General features: G+C 38.8%; 1 protein-coding gene across 6 annotated transcripts in view; it reads right to left on the bottom strand.

Moving 5' to 3' along the window:
• LOC100019607 (carboxylesterase 3) overlaps positions 1-20,655 on the bottom strand; it is a 79,112-nt gene that overhangs the window by 47,784 nt on the left and 10,673 nt on the right. For 3 of the 6 annotated variants that reach the window (XM_007477114.3, XM_056802243.1, XM_056802203.1), the window contains exon 1: positions 300-455. The exons of 1 other annotated variant lie outside the window; for it this stretch is intronic. The gene's annotated coding sequence lies outside the window, so the exon portion shown is untranslated. Of the gene's footprint in view, positions 1-299; positions 456-11,795; positions 19,377-20,655 lie in introns of those variants that run through there. 2 more of the 6 variants (XM_007477112.2, XM_007477115.2) reach the window with 2 other exon arrangements.

Below are 20,655 nucleotides of genomic sequence, written 5' to 3'. Positions count from 1 at the left end.
AATCCCAAGAAACACATAAACTGTCCAACCATACTAGCGAGAGACAGGGACCAGAAATCTGTTGAGGACTGATGAAATCGTGGCAGTAAAAATAATGAGGATGGCTATTGACCCAATGAATAAATTAAATATATAAAATTATGGAAAAGTTTAGTGAATGGATAAGAAGTGAAGTAAACAGTGCCAGGAAAACAATACACACAATAACTATAATAATGCAAATAGACAAATCAGAAGTATGAAGAGATGCCTTGGTGAGAAAGAGGAAAATAGACACAGAAGTGAAAAATCATTGTTACCAGAGTGTCCTGACTCCTTTGTGCTAGGGCTGCCTTAACATGCAGAGAAGGTTCTCATCTAGATTCACTGAAATACTCTTTTTCTGGGAGTTTTCTTCCTGGAGTACAAATTCCATTGGGACTCTGCCACAATTGCGCCCTAGTCAAACAGTAGTTCCTCAATTATGAGATTACTCAGTCCTTTTGTGATGCAAGCACAAGATTTAAAGGAGTAAAATTGAGCACGGGATTTTGAGTCAAAATTGGGTCCAAACATTCATTCCACCATTTAATACTTCAAAAACAAAATACCATATAATGATAGGAATAATAGGAATAATTGGTACGTAGATGGTGCTTTTAGGTTCGAAAAGAATTTGGATATTTATTCTACCTCTTGAGTCTTAGTTTCCTCATTTGTAAAAAAGGAAAAAAAAAAGAGTTAGAGTAGACACTCTTTAAGATTGCTTCTAAGGAGAAGCTAGGTGGTTCAGTGGATTGAGAGTCAGGCCCAGAAACCATAGATATTGGGTTCAAATGTGGCCTCAGATACTTCCTAGCTGTGTGACCCTGGGTAAGTCACTTAACTCCCATTGCCCAGTCTTTATTGCTCTTCTGCCTTGGAACCAATACCCAATATTGATTCTAAGACAGAAGGCAAAGGTTCAAAAGATTTTTTTAAAAAAGAGATTGCTTCTAGGTCTAAATCCTGTTGTAATGAGGGAACTAGCCAGTAAGAGCCCAATTTCTAGGGTATGCACAGAACTCTCTATCTGCCGCCAGCTCAAGTTGAACCTGCTTGGCAAACCTGTTTCCTGTACTTAGTAGGGGCCCCCTTCATGTGTTAGTAAATGCGTGGCACCTCTTTGATCTTTTCTTGATCCTAACTGAATGAGTATCAGAGATGGGTTATTTCCTCATAAACTTTGGGAGGTCAGAAACCGCCAGGCGGAGCTGGCAGCAACAGATACTGAGTTGAATGAGTCAGTCCTTCAGGAGTAAACTGCTGGACCTACTCCTCCTGTCTAGAGGGCAAGGGAGCAACTTGCTCTTTGACTACTCCATATCCAGAGGTGATCTTGGTTAGGGAAATGGTTTGTAAACAACATGTTTAAAGCCACTCTTTCCAGGAACCAATGTGATAGAAGAAAGTTTGTGATATTTTTCTATGTTGGTCCTTTCTCTACCTTCTTCAGAAATATCCCTTTGTAGGAGCTAATTGAATTGAGATCCAAGTCTAAAGATGCGATGTCTTGGGTTCAAATTTGGCCTCAGAAACTTCCTAGCTGTGTGACCCTGGATAAGTCACAAGCCCTTACTGTTCTTCTGTCTTGTAACTAATTCACAATATTGATTCTAAAATGAAAGTTAAGGGTTAAAAAAAAAAGAAAAGAAAACTACCTGATGTGAACTGGTTAACAGATAGTGAGGAAATATTAACCAACAATCAATAAGGGGGAAACACTCTTCATGAGCATTCATGAACAGCAATATTAGAAACCACATCCAACTTCTCAGAATTACCTCTAGAATCCCAAAGGAAGCAATAGCTTCCTTTGATAAATGGGGATCTGACCTGCCAGTGAGAATGGGGTTTGGAAGAGTGAACTACAGTCCGGGATGCATTATGAAAAAACTGAGGCCCAGAGAGGGGAAATGACCTAACCCAGAACCTACAGAGAGCAAGCTAGTAGTCAGGCTGGAAACCCAAACCAGTATAAAATATACTTTTAGGTTGTCAATGTTTGTCTTTTGTTCTTTCAACAATTTTTTATCCCAAAATTCATTACTTTATATTTGTTCTCATTACCATTGATTAGAAGATCATGAATTATTCAAACCTTTTTTTGAATTATAAGCAATAGATATCAACAAAGACATAAATATTTACAGTAAGGGGTAAAAAAATTTTTTATAGAAACTGTAAACACTTAACAAAGGTAAAAGTATTTAACAAGGTAAAAATTAAATAAATTAATAAACAAGCAAATTTTTTAAAAGGCTTTTTTTTCCTGGGTCCATTCCAGGATAATCTGCTACTTCTAATTTCCTTCCTTCCTTCCTCCTATGCAACTTTCCCTATTCCCTCCCTCCCTATTCTTTTCCCTCTTTTTCTTTCTTTTTCTTTCTTCCTTGAGTTCTTCCTTCCTTCCTTCTTTCCTTCTTTCTGTCCTTCCAACTTTCCCTCTACTCTCCCTCCCTCCTCTTTATTTCTCTCTCTCTCACTTTCTTTCTTTCTCTCTTTCTTCCTTGAATTCTGCCTTCCTTCCTCATTCCCTTCCTTCTTCTCCCCCTTTTCCTTCTTTCTTTCTTTCCTTTCCCTCTGGTTTATTTCTTCAACTACCACTCTCACTCTTGAGTAGGGTAGTTGCTACTCCTAAGTTCTAAAGAACCTTTTGAGTATGTATTACTAAAACCATTGATCATGAGCCCACATGTATGTGCTTCCCATTAAAAGTCAGCCAGTAGATAGAAATGGCTCCCCTAAATGGTAATTACTAAAATGTAGTTAGTAAAAACAGTAGGTTACAAAATATTTTCCCATAAATGTGGGTGTATGCTCATATTACTATTATAACTATAATGATATTGTGTTTTAAGGTTTGCAAGGTACTTAACAGGACATTGTTTGATCTTCACAAAAACTCTATGAAGTATATATATATATATATATATATATATATATACTGTTATTATTTCCAGATGAGGAAACTGAGTCTCAAAGAGGTTAAGTGATTTGCTCAGGGTTACATCTCTCCTGAGTATATGAGGCAGAATTTAAACATGCTTCTTGATCCTAAATCCAATGCTCTCTTCACTCCACCATGTGGGTGCCTAACACAAATAATGGACTAAGACTCAGAGTGCCATAGCAGTGAAGCACACAAAGGAAACATATTTGCCTGGGGCACTTTCGGTACTGTACTGCCAGGGCCCAACATCCTTTCTCTCCTTATGGAGTCCTCATGAGTCTTCTTCCTCTTGGACGTAGCAATTTGTATTATTATAGCTAGGATCCCAGGGGCTGCTCTTTCTGTATCTTGACTCTTGATTACCAAGGCTACTTCTCTTTTGCTTTAAAAATAATATTTTTTCACTATTATGAACTTGACAAATAAGGAAACAATATTTCCTTATAACTGTGGATCTTTGTTATATATGTTTTATTTAAAAAGTATATCACAAGAGGTGGGAGACAGCTGGGTAGTTCAATGGATAGAAAGCCAGACCTGGAGATAGGAGGTCCCGGGTTCAAATGTGATCCCAGCTACTTCCTAGCTATGTGACCCTGAGCAAGTCACTTAACCTCCATCACCTAGCCCTTACCATGCTTCTGTCTTAGAACTGATACTTACTTACTATTGCTTCTATGACAGAAAGTAAGGTTTGGGTTTTTTGTTTTTTTTTAAGTATATAACAAAGGGGCATTGAGTAGTACAGTAGATAGAGCTCCAGGCCTGGAGTCAGGAAGACCTGTGTTCAAATCTAACCTCAGAACCTCTTAATTATGTGACCCTGAGCAAGTTATTTAATTCCACTTGGTCAACCCTTGATAGTCTTCTGTCTGAGAATTGATAATAAGACAGAAGGTAAATGTTTTTAAAAGGTATATAACAAATCCAGTATTTCTTCCAGGCTATCCTGTGTTCTTATCTCCCTTTGAGCTTCCTTCTATTCTCTTCAGAGTTCTTCTGTACATTCTTTTAAAAAAGATGTCTCCACTCTTCTGCCTTGGAGCCAATACACAGGATTGACTCCAAGATGGAAGGTAAGGGTTTAAAAAAATTTTTTTTTTCAATAAAGAAATAAAAAAGATGCCTCAGGGGCAGCTGGATAGCTCAATGGATTGAGAGCCAGCCCTACAGACAGGAGGTCCTGGGTTCAAACCTGACCTCAGACATTTTCTAACTGTGTGACCCTGGGCAAGTCACTTAACCCCCATTGTTTAGCCCTTATCACTCTTTTGCCTTGGGGCCAATACACAGTATTGTCTTCAAGACAGAAGGTAAGGGTTTAAAAAAATAAAAAAAAGATGCCTCAATAACTAGCTTTTCTTTGCTTTGCTTTTTAATAATCACAGAAGTGATCATAAAGCCACAGTTTATTGCCTGATTCTCCTCTCCTCCAAAACTCCTCCCTTGTTACAAATTAACTTAGTCAAGGAAAACAAATAGAAACAGTGGAGTAGCATGTTTTATTCATTTAATTGGGCATTGCATTGATCAGAGTTCTTAAGTCTATCAAAATGGTTTGACTTTACAATGTTGTGATTAGTACACAAATTGCTCTTCTTGTTCTGCTCATTTCACTTTGGGTTAGTCTATAAAATTTTCCCCAACTGTCTCTAAAAACTTCCTTTTCATTATTTTTTGTGGTACAATGATATTCCATTATTATTATATACCTTAATCTTAAACAATTTCCCTATTTGGTGGCCACCCCCTTAGTTTCCCATTCTTTGTTATAACAAAAAGTGTTGCAGGATGGGGGTGAGGGCAGCTGGGTAGTTCAGTAGATTGAGAGCCAGGCCCAGAGATGGGAGGTCCCAGGTCCAAACATGACCTCAGACACTTCCTAGTTGTGTGACCCTGGGCAAGTCATTTAACCCTAATTGCTTAGCCCTTACTGCTCTTCTGCCTTGGAAACAATACCCAGTATTGATTCTAAAATGGAAGGTGAGGGGTTTATGGGTTGTTTTGTGTGTGTGTGTGTGTGTGTGTGTGTTGCTAGGATTAGTTTTGTGCCTGTGGGATTTCCCCCTTTTTCTTTTATCTCCTTGGGTCATATGGTAGCATTGATACCAATGGGTCCAAGAGAATTGTAACAATTAAAATTCCCAGGAGGCAGTATTGCTTCATTCTGAGTTATTTGCTCAAGATGACCTAAACTGGCCAGTCCACCATCCAAATGGCACCCAAGAGACCAGAGAGAGAGCTAAGCAAAGCAGAGCTGGGGGCAAAAAGTCATGGGGAACGTGGAGGGATCCAATATATACCCCTCAGGACCTCATCACTGACTCTTTCCCCCCCACCCCCATCCCAAGACTTCTTGAATTGGTGAATAACAACAGAGAAGGTAGACTAAGCTTAAGACCACAACTCCCGCTTCCATCCCAGAAAGAGGCAGGTCTTTTCCAAAATGGCTGCTAGCGCTTGCTGACCTTTACTTACCCAAGAAAATTCATGTTTGCGGATAAATCAAGAGGAGGTCTCCACCCTCCTGTAACAAAAGGCAGCCCAGGGAGATGCTTTGAGGCTTGGGAATAAGTGATTTGGAAGCTTCCAAGTCCCGGGTTCAAGAAAGGTTTCATATCAAAGTCAGTACCCTTCAATATTCATTTCCCACCGAATACAGAGTTGAGTGACTTTGGGTGACTATACAGTTATACCTTCTCCTCCTCGAATATGCAAGGGAGAACACGTGGAAAGCGACGGAGCCTTCTGAAGCAGCTCACCAAACCTGCCCACAAGACAGGCACTACTGCCAGGCTCAACTTCCCCGGGAGAAAGCTGAATTTCCTCTTTTATCTCTATTCTGGGAAGATACGGACTTGAAATTCATAATACTTCAGGGCTCCCAGATGGAAGGATCCCAATAATTCCCAACAGTCTATCTGTTTTCTCTGACTCATTTTGTCTGTCTTTGCTTCTCTCTGAATATCTGTTTCTGGCTCTGTCTCTCTGCCTCTGCCTCTATGTCTCTGTCTCTCTTTGTTTCTCTCCACTGATCCCTCCTTATCTCCCTCCCTCCCTCTCTCCTTTCTCTTTCTTTCTCCTACTCTCTCCACCTTCCTCCTTTCCTCCCTCCCTTTCTCTAACTCCCTTTCTCTCTTTCTCCCTCCTTTCTTCACTCTTTTCCACCATCTAACTCCCTCCATCTCTCTCTACCTTCTTCGCCCCCTCTACTCCTTTCCTCCCTCCCTCTCTCTTTCCCTCCTTCTCCTGCTCCTTTCCTCCATATAACTCCCTCCCTTCATCTCTCTCTGCTTTCTTCACCCTCTCTGTTCCCTTCTCTCCCTCCCTCCCTCCCTCTCTCCTTTCTCTCTCCTTCTTTCTACATTCCTCCTTTCCTCCCTTCCTTTCTCTAACTCCCTTCCTCTCTCTCTCTCCCTCCTTTCTCCACTCTTTTCCACCATCTAACTCCCTCCCTCCATCTCTACCTTCTTCACCCCCTCTACTCTCTTCCTCTCTCTCTCTTTCCCTCCTTCCCCTTCTCCTTTCCTCCTCCTAACTCTCTCCCTCCATCTCTCTCTACCTTCTTCACCCCCTCTACTCCTTTCCTCCCTCCCTCTCTCTCTTTCCCTCCTTCCCCTGCTCCTTTCCTCCATCCCTCTGCTTTCTTCACCCCCCTCTGTTCCCTTCTCTCCCTCCCTCCCTCCCTCCCTCCCTCCCTCTCTCATCCTTGGTTGCTCATATGTTCATTTCCTTCTGAATTCTGTGTACCTAATTTGTTCCACTCATCAGCTTTTTTTTTAATGTGCCAAATAGTTTGGATAATTATTGGTCTCTAAGGAGCAGCATGACCTGGAATTTGGTATTGCTAGGACTCTTTCCTTTGTCGTTATTTCTCTTGTGATTTTTGATGTGCTATTATTGTCAAAGGTTTCAAAGTTTGCCAAGAGCTTCCCTTATGAAAACCCTTGTAATTATATGAATGTGAGCTAATAGAGGAACCATCCTACAAGTATTCTATAAGTTAACCCCAAGTCTCTGTCCTTAAAGCAGGTTGAATTAAATTGCCATTCTCATTCTACTTGTTAGTTTTCAGTAAGCTGGACATTTTAATTAGTCTTAACACCTTGGAGAGGTTATCCCCAAACAGCTAAGTTCTCATGAGGGTGGGAGAAGGGAAGGAAATTCAGGTTGAACATCTCTCCCAGTGTCTTTAGTATGAACAGCATAACTGAAAAGAGAGAATGCTAGATTTAGAATAAAGGGCCTGGGCTCTTTTATTTGCTGCCTATATAACCTTGAGAAGATCTCTGAACAACTCTGACTTGATCTTTCTCATTTGAAAAATGATCGAGTTGGACTAATCCTTTAGAAACATTTAGCTTTAATTTCTTACTTAAAAGAGCCCAATATTCTGACTTATCATGTGACAAGAGAGTGGAGGGTCTCTCTGGTTCTTTAGTAATTTTACACCAAATCATTATGGATACTGAATGATTTGAGAGTCTTCCAGTTGCCATTGTAAAGAAACCCCATCCCTCCCCATTTTCTCCCAGCTAATAGAGAAATTTGTAATTTCATCTTCCTTGACATAAAACCATTTAGACTTGGGGACTAGCTTGGCTACTGATTAAGGGCTTCTACCCTTTTCTTAACTCTTTTGGCTAGGTAGTTTAAAAAAGAAAATTTTTTAATTTCTTTAATTTAATGGGGAACCTGGAGGTCCTCTTACCATAGAGATGTATATAGGATTAACCAGCTCACAGTGACAGGGAGTAGGAATTGGGGATGTCCCTGCTGAGCCAGCGTCAATTGCAGGGAGTCAGTTGCTGAGATTTAGGAGAGAGAGTTGCTGACAATTGGTGGATCAGTAGCTGACAGGAAGTTGGCAGCTGGGTGTGAGTTGGTCATTGGGGGTTGGTGACTGGTAGTGTGGGTTGGCATTTAGTTGCTGGCATATAAAAGTGGGCCTGAGCTTACTGAGGGGACTTTTGGTTTAAGCCTTTAGAGAGAGGTCTTTATGCCTCCTGCTCTTGAGGGAGCAGGTGTCTGTCTCTGAGGCAAGGAGTGACTGGCAGCTGAAGGATTTAACTTTATTTAAGGATGTCATGGGTGGTAACTATTTATGTATTAGTGTAGATAGGTAGTTAGTAAATCAATTTTAAGTAGAGTAGGTTAGATTAGGCCCGGTCTGCCCAGGCCAAAGAACCTGTCCTTGAAGACAGTGAGAGTAGGATTTTTAGAAATTTTAGGTAGTATTACCTATTAGAAATTTTAGGTATATTGATAGGCTATAAGATTAGTAATCTCTCTTTTCTCTTTTTTAGATTTCTCTCTTTCTCTTTATATATAGTTAATTGTAAAAGCTGCTAGAAGTTTTCTTCTCTCTGGCTTAAGGGAATAATATTAATTTACAACTCTACAATATTCTTATTAAAACTTAAATTATTAAAAGCTGCTCTCTTATTTTATCAAAACCCCTATTTTAACCTTTATAGTAGATAGGACTTCAGAAACCCAAATGGCTTGCTGGATAATGAATTCCCTTCACTAAACTGGAAAACACAGGGGCAGAGAAAAATCTTTCTATTTCTCTTCCCCCTCTCTTATCTGTTTAGACAGATTTAGGAAAACCCAATAATACCCATCTATATCCTAATTTGCTATCCAACACCACTGGTATTCTTTTGTAAACCTGATGTTCTTCTTGCAAATTGTTTTGTTCCCATAATTTCTGGGCATGTCTTTACACAAGAATTCATGAAAGATGGCCCTTAGAGGTTTCATCTCTCTGGGAAAACCATCTGCCAGGATAGTGAGAGAGAGAGACAGAGGTGGAGACAGAGACAGAGACAGACAGACAGACAGATAGATAGACAGATACATAGATAGATAGATAGATAGATAGATAGATAGATAGATAGATAGATAGATAGATTCTAGAGTGGAAGGTTAAGACCTAAAATAATGAATCTATAACTGTCCCAAGCAAAACCCTAACACCTAAAGTCTTGTTTAGATTTCCCTTGGAAGAGTGAGCCATTGGAGAAGTATGGAGTCACTGAGGGTCTAATCATTCATCCAGAGGCTAAACTCAGTCCAAAGAGGAAGGAAAGAAAGAGAGCACAGACTCAGACTCAATACAACACACCTAGTGTTATATAATAGCCTAGTAAGTCTGCCCTTAGGAGCTTTGGGTTCCAAATCTGGCAAGGAATCAATCGTTTTGAACTACAAGAGTATAGTTTACAACTTTATTGGGACTCATCAAAAGATGTAAGAATTAAGAATTCAGGATGAAACTTTGGGACATATGACCAACAATAAAAGAATAGACATTTTCTCTGATCTTCTCTGACCTCTCAAACCTCTCCAAAATAAGAATTATGTGTAAGAGATAAAGGCCATTTCAGCATTCTTCATGATCTAGGACACCAAGAACCAAATGGGTAACTAACAATTCAGTGAACTAACAGCAGAGAAGGTTAATTGTTAATCCCTATCACAATCACTCAGTACTCTCTCCCTCACTGCTCAGCACCTTCCTCATGAACTTAAATCACAATGCTACTTCCCTCTTCTCTCAATGGTGAAGAACAAAAAGACAGAAGCTTTCTCAGGCTATGACAGTAGCTTGGCGGCATTCTGGGTCTCAACTGAGTTCAGTCAGAGTACTGTGGAACAGAGACCTGGAGCAGAACACAAGTGTGTGGCACTCCATTAAGCCTGAGAGAACATGAGCCAGTTCTGTCCCCCCAGAATAAAATGTGAATTGGCTAATGGGGAAGGAGACTAAAAGAAATCAAGAGAGAGGCAGGTATTTGGGGTTGACTTTAATTCTATGAGGAAACAGAGATTAAAGAACTAAATAAGGACAAAGTTATGAAGAGAATGAGGGAAAGAAATTATTTTTTGAAAAAAGGGACAAAAAATGAAAATTTAAAAATGAATAAATGAAGCAAGTTGAAAGGGAGAAAATGAGAGCAAAAAAGGAGGGGAAGAATTAAATAACTAGTTAAGAGGGAAAAGATAAAAGGAGCTGGTAAATTAAACAAAACTATAAAAAAGTAGGGCAAGGGGTAATAAAAGAAAGGGGAGGGCAGAGGATGAGGAGAAGGAAACCAGTAGGAATAGAATTGCCCTAAAGTAGAATGAAGGAAAGAAATCAATTGGGGGAGGGGGGACAACAAGCAATCCAATATTAGAAACAAATAGAGGAAAATATAAACCTAACACTCATGAAACTTGTTAGTTTTAATCAATTCATATTGAAATGTTTTTCAATATGAATTGATTAAATAATACAATAAAAGAAAAGTAGCAGGTTGGATAAGAAAAGAAAATTCCACGAACTATTGCTTATAAGAAGTGCATTGAAAAAACAGAGGCATAAACAGAATAAAAATGAAGGGCTGGAAATTTTTTTTTTCACTATGCCTCAGGTGAATCAAAAAAAGCACATATTGCAGTCATGCTCTCAGATAAAGCAAAATCAAACATTCATGACATAAAAAGAGATAAACAAATTATATTATACTGAAAGTTACTATAGACAACAAATTCATAGTAAACTGATATGCTCCAAATGGTTCTAAACTTATAAAGAAAAATTTAACTGAACTACAAGAAGACATAGGAAGTAATATAATAGTGACCAGAGATTCCAATATCCCTCTTTCTGTTTTAGATAAGTTCAACAGAAAGATAAAAAAGGGGAAATGTAGAATCTACCAAATTGTCAGAGAAATGAGAGCTAAAAGACTAACAGCATCTTTTAAATGAGATGGTTGTTGTTGCTCAGTCATTTAGTTGTGTTGATTCTTCATGACTCTGTGGACCATATAGTCCATGGAATTACTAGAGTAACTAGAGCTATAAGACTAATAGCAGCTTCGTTTTTTAAAACCCTGACTTTCTCTTTTAGTAACAATCCCAGAACAGAAGAGCAAGGGCTAGGCAAATAGAACTTAAGTGACTTGTCCAAAGTCACAATGTCTACAGACCCAGCACTCGATCCATGGAGCCATCTGGATGCCTCTTAAGTAGGAATATAGGGTATACATATATTTCTAAGTATCACATGGAACTTTTATAAAAATTGCCTGTGTATGAAGACACAAAGGTATTGCAAACAAATGTAAGAGGCAAAAATAGTAAACACATTCGTTGTAGACTATATTATAAGCTAAATAGTAATCAGTTTAGGGAGCACAAATAAGACACAGACCCAAGTAGAGACTTAATGAAATACTAGATAATTGAATGAGGCAAAAAACAAATGCTAGAAACAATAATTATATGAAAAATAATAATAATAATGAAACAATATGCCAAAATTTCTGGAATGCAGTGAAAGCAGTCCTCAGGTGAAAATACATCATTATTCAAATATACATCATTATGTATTTCATTCATATTTCATTCACACATAATTCATATTCATATTCAAATATGCATTATTAACAAAATAGAAAAAGAAAGGACTGTTGAACTGAATAATTTTTAAAAATATTAAAAAGACAACAAAAAAACAAACCTAAGGTAATCACAAAGGAGTAGATTCTTTAAAAACTGAAGAGAAATAGATAAACAAGAAACAAAAAAGGCCCATAGAACTTATAAATATAACTAAAAGCTAGTTCTTTGAAAAGTCTAATAAAATTAACAAACTTTCCACTAAACTGACTAAAAAGAAGACTGACAGTTGAGTCAACAAAATAGTAAATACTTTCTCTTTTCTTACTACTGTGCCCAGAGAGTAAATACCACACTGTTCAGCTGTAGCATGGGAGCCTTGGAGTAAACCAGAAGGTGGAAGGGAAGAGGATACCTTCCCCAGCCCCACCTTTCAGGACCTTCATGGTATGATTGCAGGTGTCTTGTCTTGTTATCTTTTGTTCTGCCCTGTTTCAGGTGCTTAGGATTTTTCTCACCTTCCCTGAAGCTGGAACCACAGGGACATCAGAGCCAAGATTCCAGCTAGGATACTGCCAATAGCCAAGCAAGGAAGCCCTGAAAAGTCAAAAAGTCTGAGTCTTAAGTCCAAAGGGGAGTTTTGGACTTGGAACTGAGAATGTGCTCCTATGGAAAGGACTTAAACTAGATGGTTTCTATATTTGTTTTATCCCTTATTTGGTACTGTGCAAATCAGTTCCATTGGTATAATTTTGCAAACTTTGTTGACTGATTTCTTGACCAATATTTATTCTGTATATAAGTACTGATGTCCTGATATAGACTGTATTACTGAATTCTGTCCAAGTATTATAGAACTTTTCATGTGAGAAACCTGGCACCACTAGATTGCTATTGACTAGTAGAAAATATTCATATTATTCTTTGGCATTCAAATAGCTAAGCTGTTTTGAGATTTATTTTATACTTTTCAGGTAAACATTTTTTATTGAAGTTGTAAAAAATAGCAAAGAAAGTAAAATTACATGTATTTTACATTGTGTATTTTTTGGACTTTTTCAATACATTCACCAGTTATACTGACCCCCCCCCCTTTTTTGTTTTAAAAGATTTTGTTATTTAAGATATCTCTTGAGGAAGATGAGATGTTTAAAAAAAAAGATCTAAATACCTGTTCTTATTTATTTCTTAGTAATATTTTGTTTTCCCCAATCACATGTAAAATAATTTTTAACATTCATTTTTAAAGTTTTACATACCAAATACTCTCCCTCCTTCCCATCCTTCACCCCTCGCTGAGATGAGAAACAATCTTATACAGATTTCACATGTTCAATCATGCAAAACATCTTTTCATATTATTCATTTTGTGTATGAGATATCAAATGAAAGAAGAAGGAAGAAGAAGGAGAAGGAGGATGAAACAAAGTAACAAAGTGAATTATAGTATGTTTCAGTCTGCATTCATACTCTATCAATTCTTTTTTGGAGGGTAGATATATTGCTGAGAATAACTAGGTCATTTACAGTTCATAAAAAATTGCTATTACTATATACAGTGTTCTTTTGGTTCTGCTCAATTCACTTTGCATAAGTTCATGTAAGTCTTTCCAGATTTTTCCAAAATCATCCTACTTGTCATCTTTTATGGCACAATAGTATTCCATCACAATCATATACCATAGTTTGTTCAGCAACTCCCCAGTTGATGGACAACTCCTCACTTTCCAATTCTTTGCTATCACAAAAAGAATAACAATAAATATTTTTGTATAAATAGGTCCTTTCCCCCTTTTTGGGGATCTCTTTGGGATACAGACCTAGTGATGGTATTAATGGATCAAAGGGTATGCACAGTTTTAGAGTCCTTTGATCATAGTTCCAAATTTCTCTCCCTGATGGTTGGATTAGATCACAATTCTACCAAAAATATATTAGTATCCCAATTTTTCCGTATGCCTCCAACATTTATCATCTTCCTTTTCTGTCATATTAGCCAATCTAATAGGTGTGAGATGATGCCATAGAGTTGTTTTAATCTGCATTTCTCCAATCAAGAGTTATATAGAGCATTTTTTATATGATGATAGATGTCTATTTCTTCATCTGAAAACTGCCTGTTCATATCTTCTGACAATTTATCAGTTGAAGGATGGCCTTTATTTTTTATGAATTTGACTTTGTTCTCTACATATTTGAGAAGTTAGATTTTTATTGAAGATACTTGTAAAAATTTTTTCCTAGCTTTCTGCTTTCCTTATTTGTTTTGTTTGTACAAAGCCTTTAAAATTTAATACAATCAAAATTATTTGTTTTATATTTTATAATGCTCTCTAACTCTTGTTTGGTCCTAAGTTCTTCCTTTATCTGTAAATCTGACAAGTAAAATATTCCATGCTTCCCTATTTTGTTTATCACCCTTTATGTTTAGATCATGTACTAATTTTGTCCTTGTCTTGTAATATTATGGGAGATATTAGTCTATTCCAAGTCTCTGCCACACCATTATCTAATTTTCCCATAAGTTTTGGTCAAATAGTGAGTTCTTGTCCCCAAAGCTTGGATCTTTTGATTTATCAAAAACTAAATTTCTGACTTCCAGTAAAGATGGTGGCTTAGAAGCAGCAAAAGTTCAGACCTCTGAAAACCCTTCCTTACCAATTACAAACTGAATGCTCCTAGGGGACTGAAATTCAAACTTAACAACAGGACAGAGTTGGGGAACCTTCCTTCTGGACTCAAATCAAAAGGTTCGACCCCCAAAAGCCAGAATCTGAGAACACATGGATCTAAGGGGAAGGCAGAAGGAAGGTCCCAGGACCCCTCCCCCCCAACCCAGAGCACTGAGCCCCCAGCAGCAGTGGGAACCTCTGGGCGGGCAAAGGTGCTTGTTTGCAGGGTCTACATTGTGAGCAGTGGGGCACAAGGCTTGAAGTGTCCAGCGTGGACAGCGGGGAGGAAGCCAGGGAGACACCAGGCCCATGGCTGGGTCCTTCCATCTGGCTCCAGTCTCACCAGGAAGTTTTTGCCTTGGGGCACATCCAGACCAATCCAGTTGAACCTAATCCCATCAGGACTCCTCAGAGCTCAGGGAGGCCAGGACTCCTTCCCCCCCTAGAGTGTAGGGCCTCCAGCAAGGACAGGAACCTCGGGGCCAGCAAAGGCACCGGGGAACCCTGGGGACTGTGGAGAAGCAGCTGGAGAGAACTGGAGAGAGCCTGGGCGACCCAGCCCTCCAGAAGTCTTTGGCCTCAGAGCACATACAGCCCAACCCAGTTGAACTTAATCCGATCAAAAGCCTCCATAGGACAGGAAAGCTAACATTCCTCCCCTAGAGACTGTACCAAGAGATCTGACAAAGCTCCAAGAGGAGAGACTGACAGCCCCAAAACAAAAAAAAAATGAGAGGAGCAAGAGCACAGACAAATACGGGGAGTAAAGAAGGGGTAAACTTGAGCAAACAACAGAAAAAGAAGAAAGAAATTACAATAGACAGCTTCTGCACAGGTAATAAGCAAAGAGCAGACGAAACAGAGGGGGAGGGAGCAGCAAAGGAAAAATCAGAAATCCCAGCGAATTGGATACAGGATTTGGAAGAACTCAAAATGCAATTCAAAACACAATTAAGAGAGGCTGAAGACAATTGGGAAAAGAAATTTAAAACTAATATAAGTCATCTGGAAACAGAGGCACTTGAACTAAAACAAGAAAATAGTGTCTTGAAAGCCAAAATCAACCAGCTGGAAAATGAGGCAAAGGAGATGAAAGATGAGGCAAAGAAGATGAAAGAGGAGGTGAAGAAGATGAAAGATGAGAAAAAGGAGATGAAAGATGAGGTAAAGAGGATGAAAGATGACCTCCAAAGAAAATCAGACCAAAAGGAAAAGGACGACCAAAAAGCCAAGGATGAAATCCAGTCTTTAAAACCAGAATACAACAACTAGAATTAAGTGACCTCACAAGGTAGCAGGACACTATAAAACAAAACCAAAAGAATGAAAAAATTGAGGAAAATATGAAGCATCTCATTTCCAAAACAGAGGAGTCAGAAAATTGTTCAAGGAGAGACAATTTAAGAATCATTGGTCTGCCAGAAGACCATGACAAAAGAAAAAGCCTGGACATTATACTACAGGAAATTATTAAAGAAAACTGCCCTGATATCCTAGAACAAGAGGGAAAAGTGGAGATTGAAAGAATCCACAGATCACCTCCTGTACTTAATCCCCAACTGACAATACCCAGGAATGTTATAACCAAATTCAAGAACTATCAGACCAAAGAAAAGATATTACAAGCTGCCAAAAAGAAGTCATTCAGATACCATGGAACCACAGTGAGGATAACACAGGATCTGGCTGCATCCACACTGAAAACCTGAAAGGCATGGAATATGATATTCTGGAAAGCAAGGAAAGTAGGTCTACAACCAAGAATCAACTACCCAGCAAAACTGACAATATTCTTACAGGGGAAAGTATGGTCATTCAACAAAATAGAAGAATTTAAAGAATTCATAAAGAAAAGACCATACCTGAACAGAAAATTTGATGTCCAAGCACAGAACTCAAGAGAATCATCAAAAGGTAATTAAAAAAGAGGGAAAAAAGAAAAACAAAATAAAACAAAAAAAAATTTTAAGAGACTCAATAAGTAGAAATGATATGTATCCCTATAAGAAAAGAGGTCATTGGTAACTCTTAAAAACTGTTGTTATTACCTGGGCAGCAAAAAGAAGTACACTTAGAGGGAAAAGTGACAAACTGTATAGGATGAAAGGACAAGACATAAATAGGTATATAGATATATGCATGCATAAATATATATGTATGTGTATGCATATATATATACATATATATAACTGAGCTTAAAAATAGGTTAATATTAAAATAAATGGGAAAAGAAACAAACAAGGGTAAATTTATATGTCATAAAGAAGCTCATGGTGGGAGGCGGGAGAACATCAATACACTGGAAGGGTAAAGAGGTCAGAGACAGGAAATACTCAACTTTTATGTGCTTTGAAATTGACTCAAAGAGGGAAAAACAATCCAATCCATTGGGGGCAGAGAATAGATTTGCACCCTATAGGGGAGTAGAAGGGTAACAAAAAGTCTGGTGGGGAGGGAAGCAGTACAAGGGAGGGAGGGGGAAGGGGGTTAATTTTAGAAAGGCTACAGGGAAAATAAGGGGAGGGAAACAAGGGAGGGGGTAGAAAGGGAAGTAAAATAAGGGTGGGAACTAGGGGGAGGGAAAGATTTTAAAACCAAGCAAGACTTGGAAAGAGTCACAAAATGTAAAATAAATAATTTTGACTACATCAAATTAAAAAGGTTTTGTACAAACAAAACCAATGTAACTAAAATTAGAAGGGAAGCAACAAATTGGGAAACAATCTTCATAAAAACCTCTGACAAAGGTTTAATGACTCAAATTTACAAAGAGCTAAATCAATTGTACAAAAAATCAAGCCATTCTCCAATTGATAAATGGGCAAGGGACATGAATAGGCAGTTTTCAGATAAAGAAATCAAAACTATTAATAAGCACATGAAAAAGTGCTCTACATCTCTTATAATCAGAGAGATGCAAATCAAAACAACTCTGAGGTATCACCTCACACTTAGCAGATTGGCTAACATGACAGCTATGGAAAGTTATGAATGCTGGAGGGGATATGGCAAAGTTGAGACATTAATGCATTGCTGGTGGAGTTGTGAATTGATCCAGCCATTCTGGAGGGCAATTTGGAACTATGCCCAAAGGGCGATAAAAGACTGTCTGCCCTTTGATCCAGCCATAGCACTGCTGGGTTTGTACCTAAAGAGATAATAAGGAAAAAGACTTGTACAAGAACATTCATAGCTGTGCTATTTGTAGTGGCGAAAAATTGGAAAATGAGGGGATGCCCTTCAATTGGGGAATGGCTGAACAAATTGTGGTATATGTTGATGATGGAATACTATTATGCTCAAAGGAATGATGAACTAAAGGAATTCCATGTGAACTGGAAGAACCTCCAGGAATTGATGCAGAGTGAGAGGAGCAGAACCAGGAGAACATTGTACACAGAGACTGACACACTGACATCAAACGTAATGGACTTCTCCATTAAAGACAATCCAATGTCCCTGAACAATCTTCAGGGATCTAGGAGAAAAAACACTATCCACAAGCAGAGGACAAACTGTGGGAGTAAAAACACCGAAGATAAGCAACTGCTTGACTACAGGGGTGAAGGGGAAATGACTGAGGAGAGACTCTAAATGAACACTCTAGTGCAAATACCAACAACATGGAAGTGGGTTTGAATCAAGAACACATGTGATACCCAGTGGAATCGAGAGGCGGCTATGGGAGAGGTGGTGGGGGGGAGGAAAAGAAAATGATCTTTGTCTCCAATGAATAATATTTGGAAATGACCAAATAAAATAATGTTTAAAAAAAAAAAACCCTAAATTTCTATGGTCAATAAATACCTGCTTTAAAAAAAAGAAAACATGAAATTAAAAAAAACTAGAACTCACTCTCAGTTATAGTCAAATGGTTCCCTTTGCCTCTCTTTTCATTCACAAGGAGTTATCTACATTGAATCCAATAATAGTGGCCCATGGTAAATGAAGGCTGATGAGAAGCTAGGCAAGATCTTACTGATGAAGATCTCACAGGCACAGAGGAATAATGTTCTCCATGTCCCTATGATTGCTATTTTTTTAAATGATGGATGCCACATCAATCCAAAGCTTTCTTGCTTGGTTGGTCAATTATCAAAATAGCCTACAGTCATTTCTCCCTGTTTGTCTCAGTTTCCTCATCTATAAAATGAGCTGGAAAAAAATGGCTAATTGTTCCAGTATCTGTGCCAAGAAGACCTCAAAATGGAGTTAAGAAGAGTCAGACATGACTGAATCACACAACAACAAATAGAAAGAGAAAGGTTGTTGGATGAAGGCAGTAGAGGGAAAATATGGGGGGAAAATGTTAATAATGCTGATATAACTTAAAGTGTATTGTGAGATTTAGGCAGCAAGGTGGCTCAGTGGTTTGAGAGCCAGACCCAGAGATAGGAATTCCTGGGTTCAAATCTGTCCTCAGATACTTCCCAGCTGGGTGACCCTGGGCAAGTCATTTGACTCCCATTGCCTAGCCCTTACCACTCTTCTGCCTTAGAACCAATACTTAATATTGATACCAAGTTGGAAGATAAGAGTTTGGGGTTTTTTTTAAGTGTATTGTGAGGACATATATCAGAGCTTGTTTTTTTGAGATTAGTGGTTAAAACATTTTCAAGCATACTTCTAAATATACCTCAACAATGGTTGCTAGTTACACCATGTTCTATTTAACTATGCATATAACCTTATCTTAGGAAGCTGTACTTTGCCAACTCAACTAGGATTTCTACAAGAAAAACTTTTGTCACCCCTGAATACTCATCCATGTGGATTCAGGGATGAACAGTGATAATGACCCCGTAATGTTAGCAAGCATTTCCAGTAGACAGAGGAATGGAAGAGGGACACTACAGTAGTAGTATTCAGCAGTTCTGCCAGTTCTGGGTCTGAAAGTCATAGACTGACCTTTCATAGGCATGCTAGGACAAACGTCCTTAGCTTTATTTAATCCTGGATGAAGGTCAAAATATTGCTTCTTTATGCCGTAGCTTCTCCCTCCCCCTCCCCACTCATCCTTTACTGCCCAGTTCTAGTTCTGAGAATAGTAAGACAAAAAAAAAAAATCAACAGTAATATTCCAAGAAAAGCTGTGGCAATCAATTGTGTTTTAACTTAATCACAATAGAGGTTGACTTCCTGTCCAAAATATTACTACCTAGCTGCCATCCTTCCTCCTTCCTTCCTCCCTCCCTACCTCCCTACCTCCCTTCTTTACTACCTCTTTCTTATCCTCCCCTTCCTTTTTCTTCCTTCCTTTCTTCCTTCCTTCCTCTTTCTCTCCCTCCCTTGTTCATTCCTTCTTTCCTTCCCTCCATTCTTTTCTTCCCTCCATTCTTTTCTTCCTTCCTTCCTTCCTTCCTTCCTTCCTTCCTTCCTTCCTTCCTTCCTTCCTTCCTTCCTTCCTTCCTTCCTTCCTTCCTTCCTTCCTTCCTTCCTTCCTTCCTTCCTTCCTTCCTTCCTTCCTTCCTTCCCTCCCTCCCTCCCTCCTTCGTCCCTTCCTTCCTTCTTATAATTCCATGCTAAAAAGTTTTCTCATTTGAAGGAGACAACATAAATAGAAAAGTCTTTCTCCTTAACCTTTCTATTAATATATTTCTACCAGGAATCCTTAAAATTTGGCTCTGTTACATTGAGTATCCTGAAGGCAGACCATTAGTAAGATTAAACTTAGTTAATAAGCATTTAAGGAAACCCACTAATAATTCCCCAAATTCTCACATAATATATTTCTCTGCTTACAATGAAGGTGGTGGGGGCAGGTGGGGGGATACAGTTATTTTCCGGTTAAGATAATAAAGAGTCATGATTATTTACATCATAGTACATGATAAGCATGCAGAACATCCATGAATATTTCTTCCGATCCATCCTCTCATGTGGACGTTGATCTCCTTCACCTCAGTTTCTCAGAGATAAACCAGGAGCTCATTTGAACATTCACAGACCTATTCTCCCTTTCTCATTGGTGATGGGCAGAGCCTCTCCTTGCTCCCTCCCTGTAACACAGTGTCCAAAGGTCTGCCATTCAATGCAATCAAACCTCTTCCTGGACTTTTCAGCTCCCAGGGCCTGGTCAGTTACCCATGCTCTCCCCTACACCTTTCAGAGGACGAGGTATCCCTTCCATGCTAAGGCAAACTCCTCTACATGGACCTTTGTCTCATCTTCCTCTTGACCTCTCCAGTAGATTTTGTTCCCTCTATCATCCCTACTCTCACTTGTCTTCAATCTCTCTGTATCTACCGACTCCTTCTTCTTTGCCCACACAAATATGTATAAGGCATTCAAAGAGGACTAACACCTCTAGCATGAGGGCTTGCTGAGCCCTTTTCAGGAATGTTCACCCAACTTTGGGGTATTCCTTTCGCCCAACTCTCACCTGTGGCTCCAAGAAGCTGTGGCATGCACAATTGCCACACCCCAGCAAAACCATCTCAATAAATGACTAAACCAGGTGAAGGGTAACAGGTTGGCCTCAAACTAATCAGTGAGCTAGAGGAATATCTACCTCAAGCATGCCAAGATTTTCCCCTGTGGAATGGGTAAATGAGAACAATTTGTTTCCAACCAAATTCCTTTAAAAATGACCTACAGAACTTTAGGTTTCGATGGCAA

Source organism: Monodelphis domestica, chromosome 1 (genome assembly GCF_027887165.1).
Source record: "Monodelphis domestica isolate mMonDom1 chromosome 1, mMonDom1.pri, whole genome shotgun sequence".
NCBI classification, from domain to species: Eukaryota; Metazoa; Chordata; class Mammalia; order Didelphimorphia; family Didelphidae; genus Monodelphis; species Monodelphis domestica.
Note: the sequence above shows the minus strand (reverse complement) of the source record. Positions and strands in the feature narration are given on the sequence as shown.